Source organism: Suncus etruscus, chromosome 14 (assembly GCF_024139225.1).
Source record: "Suncus etruscus isolate mSunEtr1 chromosome 14, mSunEtr1.pri.cur, whole genome shotgun sequence".
In the NCBI taxonomy this organism is placed as follows: domain Eukaryota; kingdom Metazoa; phylum Chordata; class Mammalia; order Eulipotyphla; family Soricidae; genus Suncus; species Suncus etruscus.
In genome coordinates this window covers 34,587,064-34,598,359 of record NC_064861.1, presented here as the reverse complement: position 1 = coordinate 34,598,359, position 11,296 = coordinate 34,587,064, and the positions used below count along the sequence as shown (strand labels likewise).

The following is an 11,296-nucleotide window of genomic DNA, read 5'->3' as shown; positions in this document are numbered from 1 at the left end:
TTCTTAGTGTTTGCTTTCAACCAAAGAACCAAAAATTTAAAAGAGAAATTTTTATTCAATGTTAAATAATATTCACCAGCCTATTCTTGTCATTAATGACCCCAAATTACTATATTATAGTTTTTGGAAAAGCCCTCCTTAAGTTACCCTAATAATGAGGTACTTCCGAAGAGGTTTTGTTTTGTTGTTGTTGTTGTTGTTAAGAACATTTCAGGCCTTTAGTTAGCTTCATGAAAGACTTTAATTTTTCATATGTAAATGAGTACAATCATTAGAAAACAAAATTTATAAGAAAGTGAGTAGAAGAAAAACATATAGGCATTCTGAGAGCAGTGAGGTTTTTGGGTTTTTTTTTTTTTCTTTTCAGTAGGAGAGATGGAAATAATATGATTCCCTGCCAACTAATAAAAAGGTTGCTTTAGATAATCCGCTCTTCATCAGTGTGACTAGGGAAATCTATTTTTTTAAATAACTATTTTAGTTGTTTATAAATTCTTTGTAGCCTTGAGGGTTTTACATGCAGTGTAGATGATAGACAGTCTCTTTGTATTGCCTCTCAGGGTGTTTTCATTGGCACCTCTTCCTTAATTATTAGTCAAGGCCTGCACTATTTCTCATCAGAATTTCTCAGACATTCAGACAGTCTCCGTTTGGATAATGGGAGACATTCCTGTTAGGAACTGAATTTATTTTTCAAAACAATAACACAGATTCTATGATCAAGCCAGAAACACTGTCAAAGATATACAGATTGAAAAAAAGAATTACCATGGGCAAAAAGGAAATTCTTTTAAATTTATTTTAAATTTTCATGATTCTTTAAATGTAGGTCATATTTTTTTTCCTTAGGGGAGAGCGCGAACGCAGTTCCCCACTACCACAAATTATGCAGTCGAGTTTCCCACATTTGGGGAAATTGCAGGGGTCAGCACATCCAGAGTGCAATGGATAAGCCTCACCCTGGGGAAACCACCTTCATGATCATGATATCTCCCCTGCCAGATAAGTATAGTAGGTCATATTTTTTGAAGGGAAGTATATTTAGGACTTGGGAAAATTCTTTCAAATACATTCTATATTCTATATTCTAACTCCAAATATATTCCAACTCCAAAGTGAAAGTAAATTCAGGGAGATAATGAATTGCATTATATATATATAATCGCATATATAATAATACATACTTTATCTAAAGAGCTGTCACAAATTTATAAATGAATACCACATTGTTTGAAATACCTAAAGAATACAGACAGCTTCCTTGACTAATGTTAGCTGTCAGCTGTTAATGCATAATAATCATGTCTTCACTGATAATTCTCCAAGAGCTTGTTTTCTGTATCTTATATTTAATTCTCTTTCTCATTCTCATCCTTCTATTATTAACATTTTCTTTTTTAATATTTAATATTTTATCTGTACAATGATGCAGTCTCTGTAATATTAAGAAATTTAACAGATGATCAAATTTTTTGATTCAAAGATGGAACATTTAAAATCTAGAAAAACAATAGTAACTTATATGAAACAAATAAGAGAGACCTGTGGAACTACTTTATCTTTGCTGTCACTAATGAAGGACTATGTCATATTGTAAGAGAAATTTGAATTATAGATAAAAAAATCCTGACAAAAATTTTATTCAGCTTAAAAATATTCCTAAATTTGGTGTGGATATTATAGAAGGTAGCATAGGAGTCATACAGACAAAAGCAACTCAGTAGTTTTTTATGGAATTTATGATCATATTGTATTTCTATTACCATGTATATAGAGATAACTTCTAGACATAAGAAATTTCTAATATCTAGTACAAGGCCAATCAATCCCCAGAACATAGTTATTGAACTGAAATACAGAAAGTTGCTATTATAATGAAGATGTGAATTACATAAAGTTTTAGAATACTCATAAGAAAACTGTCATTAAATAGCTATCCTTAACCTGAAGGACTAATGGCCCTTTAAAAAGACATCTCAATTTTTTAAATTAAACCATCATCTCAATCTGCTAGATGAAAAAAACAAACTAAACTAAAAATAGTAGCTTCTTATTCATCACTAAATCCTTACATTTCACTGCATTCGTCTAAATAAAATTAAATCTTGATTTAACATTGACATGCCAAGGTTGATATTTTACAGATTGGTAAAACTTAAGACATTATTTTTTTGAAAGAGTTTACAACGTTTTCTCAGTTAGAAAATAAATGCTAGGGACCAGAGCTAATAGTACAGCACATAGGGTATTTGCCTACACGTGGCCAACCTAGGTAGGTTGATCCCGGCATCCTGCGTAGTTCCCAAGCACTGCCAAGAGTAATTCCTGAGGACAGAACCAGGAGTAACCACTGAGCAGTGCCAGGTGTGTCCCCCCCCCCAAAAAAAAAAAGAATGAAGGTAAATAAATGTTAGGCCACACAGATAGTACGGAGTTAAGTCAATTGTCTTTCAAGTAGATTGTCCTTATTCAAATCTCTAGCACTACATATGGTTCCCTGAGGACCACAAGGAGTTGGTCTTTCCTGAGCATTGAACCTGAAGTAGCTCTTGAGCACAGCCAGCTGAGCCCAAACATCCTCACAAAAATAAATAGATAAAAGTTTGGAAGCTGAATGGCATGGTCCTTGTTTCTATTAACTATGAGACTGTGGCAGCTTATATTAAGCAGCCTGGCAGAGCTGAGACTCATAGAAGTTGTGCAACCTCAGACAGTGAATGTCACCATTGTGTAATAAACAAATGCCCTGCCTTGTACTCAAGTAATTGTCTCTATACATCATAGTTTTACCCCCTCGGCTTGCTGTTAGTTGAGAATATTCAATTTGAAGGATTTCCTTTTTTTATGTCTTAGTTAAGAGACCACTGAAGCCTTATAGGTAAACCACCTCAGTTGGTCACATTACAGTTTCCTTACTCTTCCTCTCTCAGACAGAACCAGCTTCTACTCTTACTGTCCCAGACTTCGTAAAAATATTTCTCTCTCTCTTTTTGCCAAATATACACTTTATGTTTTAGGCTTGAACTTCTGAAATTTTTATCAAATCCCTTCCTTTCATCTTCCTCTCAATTGACTCTTCTTACCTCATCATGGACTTTCTAAGAATGACTAGTCATTTTTACTAATAATATTTAACAAGTAATAAAAAGACTATTACTAGTGCAGTACTATTTTGTTTTCTTTCTATTTGTCATTATACCTAAAAAATCTTTTAATGAAAGTTCAGCTTGCAGAAATCTATATTTCAAGTATAACTAGAAAAAAAACTAGAAAAAGAATTTTCAGGTACTGAGATATTTGGAATTATCATAACATAATATTACTCAAAAATTAACAGATATTTCTACATATGCTTTAGTAACATTAGCTAGAATTACTCATATAAGTAACTTTTCCTTAAAACAAGAGAATTACTATCATGTTTTACGAACTTTTTGTTTAATATAATTTCTTTTTGTTTGTTTTGTTTGTTTGGTTGGTTGGTTGGTTGGTTGAATTTTGGGTCACACCAGGTGATGCTCAAGGGTTACTCCTGGCTATAAATACATTGGAAAATAAGTTATTTTAGTAAGTAATATAATGAGTTATTTTTCTTAAATTTGAAATTTTGCCTTCAATCATGGTTATCCATTTAAAAATCATCTTTATTGTCTTTATGGCTTTGGCATTGCCAATGAGAAAAAAATCAATTTTGTCTTCATGCATTATCTAGTTCTGCATTTTGATTCAATGTTTATTTGAATAGATTTAATTTTCACTTTTTTGTGTTTCTCTTTGTGATATTCTGTGCTAAGAACTTCTTATATGTTATACGACCTATGTCTGTGGTTGTTCTACTTGAAGAATAACTTGACTTTTAAATGATTGAGTGAAACTTTATTTTCTTGTACTCTTATGCTTTTCTTTGTTTTGTTTTTTTCTTGACTTCTGATTGAGGAATAACTACAGAAAAATCTGTAGCAATTTTATTTTTTCTCTGAACATGGCTTTTCTACTTAAATGACCATTTGCTTCTTTCTTTGGCTAAATTTTTTCCTCAGCTAAATTCACAACCAGGTTATATTATTATTATAGTGTCTGTCATTTTTTCAGCAGTGCTTGAGTGCCCAAGGGTATAACTCCCAGAGACACTCAGCCTAGAAATACTGAACCTGAAGTTCAGAAGCTCTGTTTCAGCAATATGGGAGTGAGTAGATTGCTTAGAAGGTGAGATGGAGTTGGGGGTGGAATAAGAGCCTAGATTATGCGAGACATGCTTTCCAATCCTTTGAGCTACATCCTCAGCCCCTTTTAGCTATCATTTTTCAAACAAATTTTTCAGAGACATCTAAGAAATTATGTATTTAGTATATTTAGATTAGCTGCTTCTACATTTTGAAATTTAAAAATTATCATGGCCTTTGAATTATTTTTAAGGGCTATTTATTACAAATTCTGTGTTGAAAGCACTGTCATCTTCTCCATAATCATTAATATATACTCTTTTAGGTTATTCATTATTTATCATTTTTAGTCTGTCAACATGTACTTGAATGTGTTTTAAGTCATCCTTTTCCTATTTTAGTTGCTTTTACTATGTCTTTTCTTCCCCTTTATTTTCTCTTTATTTTGTTCCTGAATTCAACCTGTTCACCTTTTATCTTCTATTTTAGGAATTCATTTTGTTTTGTTTTGAGACTACAATCTGGCAGTGCTCAGTAAACCATATAGAGGCAGAGATCAAATATCGGACTCCCCTATGTAAAACATACACTCTGTCCCTTTGAATTCTCTATGCTGTGCCCCTTATTTGTATCTCTTTCCTTCCCTTTTATCTGCCTATAAACAGTCCATGTAATAAACCAAAAAAATGTTATATTAGCATTATCATCTGTTCTTTTCCCCTCTTCCTCTGTTTCTGTAGTTTACAAACTTTTTTTTATCTCAACTTCCCATATCTTGTTCATTTAAATAACAATCATTTGCTTTCTTATTTCATTTTACCATCATAACAAACATAATACATATTTTTTAAATTTAACTGAAGTTGAACATTTTTCTGTTTGCATTCATCTGGTTGGTTTCATAGGGGTAGGGTTGAAATAAAAAAGGTATTTTTCCAACATCTTTAACTACAAAACTTAAACATCTTTTAAAAGGTTGAATTGACATACAATAGCTCTCTCATAATTTTCACTGATATGAATTACAGAGATATTTAACAGAACAAACAAAACTTGCTGATGTGTAAAAAATAAGAGCCAAGAAAAAAAGGAGGTATCAAGGTTATTCATAGCATTTTCTTGGCTTGAGATACCAGCATGATGATGGTGCTAATCACGTAATGGAGAAAGTTGGATAGCTAGTCTGCTGTAGGAGAGTGTATTAAAAGTTTCATTTTAAAATTGAAGAAGATCTTTGATACCCAAATGGGAATTTCACATAAGCTTTTAGAGATGAGTCAGAGCTTAGTTAAAAGGTTTATACATTATAATTCGGGGTGAACAAACTTCCAAATGATAATTAAAGCCTTGAAAGGAAAAGTTTGTTTTGATGTTATATAGATTAGAAGAGTATAAGATATACTCTGAGAGTTTAGAGATCAGGTATTAGAGACAGTAAGGATCCCAGATTGGAGGACAAGTTGAAGGCACTGTACCTTGGATAAAAGATGATTACAATTTTAAGAAGAGATCTCAACTACATTAAATGAGTCTAAAAATTAGAGTAAAATTATTAGAGTTACTATTGGATTTAACAACATCTAATGCACTGGTAGCCCTAACGTGAAGAGCTAATGATGTTTTGTGTATTAACAAGCCAGATTGCATTGGTTCTAGTGAGAGAGAGAAGAAAATGAAAATGCAAAGGGAAAGTAGAAAACTTTCTTGAGAGATTTGGTTTGGATTGTGAATGTTAGTTAGCTAACAAGATTCTAAAATGTAGTTGTTTAAGAAATTTTTTGTTTATTTCTGGACCATACCAGGTGATGGTCATGGTTTACTTGGCTCTGCACTCATCATCCTTAGTTGTGCTCAGAGGATTATATGGGATGCCAGGGATTGAACCCAGGTCAAAGTTTACAAAGTACCCTTCCCTCTGTGCCATCTCTCTTCCCTGCATCTTGAGATTTTTAAACTTGATTTTAATATGAAATATTTTGAAACATATTTGTATCCAACTAGAAGAGATACATTCAAATGTTTTGATTAATAATAAAGGAAAGAGATGAATTACAATAGATAAGTCTTAAAAAGGCAAAAGAAATTTTGATTTATTTTGATTCAAAATTAAATTGGAGTGACGGTCCATGGACATTAATACAGTTATATCTTTTTTGAATTAATAATTATGGAAATATAAATATTAATAAATACAAATATTTTAATTAGACAAATATTTTAATTTATGTAGTAATGGGAAGATGAATTTTTTCTAATGTCTTCTGTTATCTTTGTGAAACTCGAGGGTAAGTTATCAGGTTAGGTTCCTGAAGGAAATTAATTTGTAAATTTGATATAATAAAGAAATAATAAATTTCTTTTATTGTTATTATGAAGTCCAAACATTTACCTTATAACACATGACACACTTAAATAACTATTGATATTCAGTGATTGGTTTTCTAAAAATAATTATTGAAACTATAAGCTAAGACTAGACCAAGACTAAACCTTCTGAAACATTAATGTTTAAATTATACTTCATAATATATTCATTTTACAATTTTTAAAATTTGACTTTCAAGTGCTAAATATTTTGCTCACTATAGTGCTCCTAGAAAGTGAAATAGTTGAAAATCAGCCCATGACCACTGATTTAGTACACAGGCTTTTTTTCACTACACTATATAGTCTCAACATATAACATTTAGTCACACATAAATACAAAATGAAAAGGTGTCTTCCTCATTACTGTTCTTAATTTTGTTTACAATTTTTCTACTCTGATCACTGGTTTTTCTCCAGATTCTATATAAATTCTTGATATGCCTCATATGTACATTACTTAAGTTAAAGGTCAGGGAAAAAAACTGTACATTCTTAGTTTAATACCATACACATCACCCAAGATTTTGCTTTTAATTTTTTTTGGTTTGGGTTTTTTTTTTTTTGGCCACACCCAGTGACACTCAGGGACTAATCCTTCTCTGTGCTTAGAAATTGCCCCTGCAGGTTCAAGTGGCCATATGGGATACGGAGGATTGAATCTGTATCCATCCTGGGTCAGCCATGTGCAAGGCAAATGCCCTACCGCTGTGTTACCACTCTGGTCCATTGCTTTTAATTTTTAATAAATAAGCAGTGATGAAACAACCAGAAATTTGGCAGAACTCTAGTTTACCTTGTCCTTATTTTCATTAAAAATATCATCTCTCAATTTGTTGTAGCTTTTACGAACATGTTCGTTTTTCTACATAACGATTTCTTTCACTTCTCATTTTTAATAAAATGAAAACAGAATTCAGAGACTTGACAGCATCTATATAAAGTATAGAAGAACAAAAAGTCACTGAGTTAGTGAAGAATTATATGAAAAGAACCATAAAGAATATTTAAATAAGTGGGTGTTTTATTCATGAATTCAGTTTATTCCCTTTCTCTTCCTTTGCTTTGGTATGCTATCTGGAATTTAAATGCAAAGGTTTGACACTTCAATTAAAAAGATAATTTTTTAAGTGTGAAGAGCAAATCCTTAGTTAGAGAAAATGCATAAGAAAGATATGAAAGGGAAACTGACAATTTTAATGATTCTTGAATTTTCTAATGTATTGGTCCTTTATAACAAGATACAAAAGACTCAAAATATTCCATGAGTAAATATGTAAAACATAAAAATTTATACTTTACCCTAAAATAAATCATGTGTTAATAATACATAATTATAAAGTATATACGGAAGAAGTTAGCCATAAAATTTAATTCATTTGAGATTTTAATAATAGCTTAGTACAGAATCAGGAGTAAGTTCTGCATATTGCCAGGTGCGATTCCCCCCTCAAAAAAATAAATAAATTCATTAAATGATGCAACTAAAGCAAGCTAAAGCTTTTGTTATGTTTTCCAATAGTCCTGATATAATAATATGCAGTGTTCAAAGTCATCAAATTAATTGTTCTTATAATTTGGTAAAACAAGATTTGAATTGAATATATAATAAAAAATAATCAAGAGATTCTAACACACCTTAAAACCTATACCAATTCTTACTTTATTGTTTTTAGCCACTTAAATGGTTACAAGACTCCCTTAACCAAAGAAATATGCCACATTTTTCATTTAAAAAATGTTTATTAGAAAATTAGAGATTTAGGGGCCTTGATGATAGTACAGCAGGTAGGGTTTTAACCTTGTAAAAGGCCACCCAGATTCAATCCCCTGCATCACATATGGTCCCCAAAATTGCCAATTGTAATTCCTGAGTGTAGGGCTAGGACTAATCCCCTGAGCACTGCTGGTGTGGCCAAAAAAAAAAAAGTGGGCAGAGCAATAGCACAGCACAATAACACAGCAGGCAGGCTGACCAGGGTTTGATCCTGGGCATATGGTCCCCCAAGCATTCCAGGAGTAATTTATCAGCTCAGAGCCAGGAGTAACACCTGAGTCCCACTGGGTTTGGCCCATAAACCAAAAGACAAAAAGAAAACATTAAAAGAAAATTAAGGAACTAAATGTATCCCATCATTGCCCCCTTACCAGTTATTCTCAAACTTGAAATTTTCTGCTAAAATTGAAGCATCTTTGAAAAAATCAGACATTAGTCAATATTCTAGCCTCCTACCTATTGAAAAGTAAAGTAATTTTTCAGGCTTTATAGTGTATATATTTTACTGATGATCCTAGAGATTAATAGAAGTTTACATGAAAGATGTAGCATTGTCAACATAAATTTAGAATTTTACATATTTTAGAAGTTTGATTTGGTTCTATCTTGTAGACAGATATTATTATGATATATATCTTCTTTTTGCCTTATGTTATTTAATATAAAAAGTGTTTTGAATTGAAGCTATTTCACTTGTTTTCAATAGAACCTCAGCGAAAAAAATACTAATTGACATTATCACAGAAATTGAAGTCAAATTTCTCCTAAATATACTGCTTTGAGGTAAATCATCTCAGAAGATGTCAAGAAATATATGGTAGCTCCAAAGCAGCAAGTGACTAATATACTACACCCTGGGACCTCAGATCATATACTTTCTTGCCTCTAATTTATTGAGGAATAAAATATGAGTAAGCTGAAAATCTAACAAACAGCTCTGAAAAATGAAGGATTCTGAATAAACTGATACATCCGAGACAGTGGACCTTGGGAGGATATGGACTGACTAGATTTCATCTTCTAGCCCAATATCATGCTTCTGATCCTTTAGTAATTACAGTGTAGTGTAAAAAAGAGGAGGAACTATTTGATAATAGTTCAGACCAGCATCTGTGATTTTAAATATTTCAAACAATTTTAATGTGTAATAGTTTGTACTGACTTAACTCTAGAACAGAAAACTGTCTTCTTTGCCTGGAGAGATGATAATTAAGTTTACCTACCAGTAATCAATATGAATTCATTAAACAAAACAAAGTAAACAGGTGTTTTTCATGTTCTATTTACAGATTATTGTAATACTTCACTAAGAGATAATTTGTGATGTTTAAAATCAACAAAATAAATCATTGAAACAAGGTAAGCAAGCAAAGGAAAAGATCTTGACGGTGAAAGAATCAAATTTTCCACCAGAATATTTTGTCCTCTAAGATTATTGTTTCCCACCACTCACAATATATGAAACTTCTCTTCCCTAATGCTATATTTTATACATATAGTAATTTGCTGCCTTTTATCTAGAAACCTAAGTAAACATGCTTAGTGTAGGGAAAAAATAAAATAAATACTGTTTTGTATTTATTGTATTTTATTTATTTATTTATAATAATATAAATATTTATATATTTATAATTTTTATAATTTATAATTTATAATTATAATTTATAATATTTATAATAAATAAATATTTATTTATTGTACAAAGAAATATATAAATAGTATTCACTTTCTCATTCAGATACAAGCAACTTGGATATTCTGAAGAATTTTCTTACTTTTTGTTCCAAATTGTAAGAAAATACCAATACCTTTGTGTATATATTTTCATAAGTAAACAAGGAGCCCATATAAAAAAGCAAAAATATTATGTAAGTTTCTTATTTTACATGGAATGATAGTTTGCATGTCTTCATAACAGTAGATGTCATGTTTTGCATATGTCTTCATGACATTAATGTAGATCCGTAATTCTTTTTGATAGCTTCTAGAGACAATAAGAAACCTATTTAATATCCAGTATTCCTTTCTATTAGAATTCCAGTTTTATTAAAAATAACAATATTCCCAGCTTAAAAAGAAGAATCAACTAAATTTTATTAGTGTCCTTTACAACTTGCATATCTTTTGACAAGCTATATTCAGAGGCCAGAGAGATAGCATATGAAATGCAGAGAAGGCTCTGGCCTTTAATACATCCTAACCCTGGTTTGGTCCCTCCTGTTTCATGTAGTCCCACAGCATCACTAGATGTGATCTCTGAACACAGAGACAGGAATAAGACATTAGACCCTCAGACTATGCTGTCCCCCACCACACATTAAAGAAGCTATATGCATATATACTCTAAGGATTTTAAAGGGAAAATTTTTTCTCAGTAAGAATAGTAACCATACATTCTTTGTATTTTCCCTCTTTGCTGCTCTGTGAAGTATGTATATAATGATGAAGCTGCAAGAACCATGATTCCAACATGAGGGAAGATTAAATTAATTACTAACCCTTTGCTATTGACAATCCTGAACCAGTTCCTGCAACCTTAAACATAAATTCTTTAAATAATGATAATAATTTTAGAAGATTTTAATTGGTCCCCTATTCACACCATTTGCAAAAACTCAAAATAGATCATTTAAACATAAAACCTAAAATTATTTTAAAAACTTTTAGAAAGAAGGACTGGAGAGATGGCACAGTAGGTAGGGCATTTGCCTTGCATGCAGCCAACCCAGGTTTGATCCCTGGCATCCCGTTTGATCCACCAAGCCTGACAGTAATTTCTGGGGGCAAGAGCCAGGAGTAAGTCCTGAGTACCAGCAGGTGTGGTCCAAAAACAAAACAAAAGACAATTGGAAAGAAAGCAAAAGGGATTTGGAAATCTCCTTTAACTTTGGTCTTAGCAATGACATAAATTTGAAATAAAAAACGTAGGCAACAAAAGCAATTAAACAGTGGGGCTTGTTTATACTGGAAACCAACAGGTTTCTGTGTAATT

At 31.6% G+C, this 11,296-nt stretch overlaps 1 non-coding gene across 1 annotated transcript; it reads right to left on the bottom strand.

Annotated features, from left to right (window-relative positions):
• Positions 1-846: 846 nt before the first annotated feature.
• Positions 847-1,010, bottom strand: LOC126029249 (U1 spliceosomal RNA). Its single transcript, XR_007502886.1, has one exon. It is a non-coding gene; the product is annotated as a U1 spliceosomal RNA (small nuclear RNA).
• Positions 1,011-11,296: the final 10,286 nt, after the last annotated feature.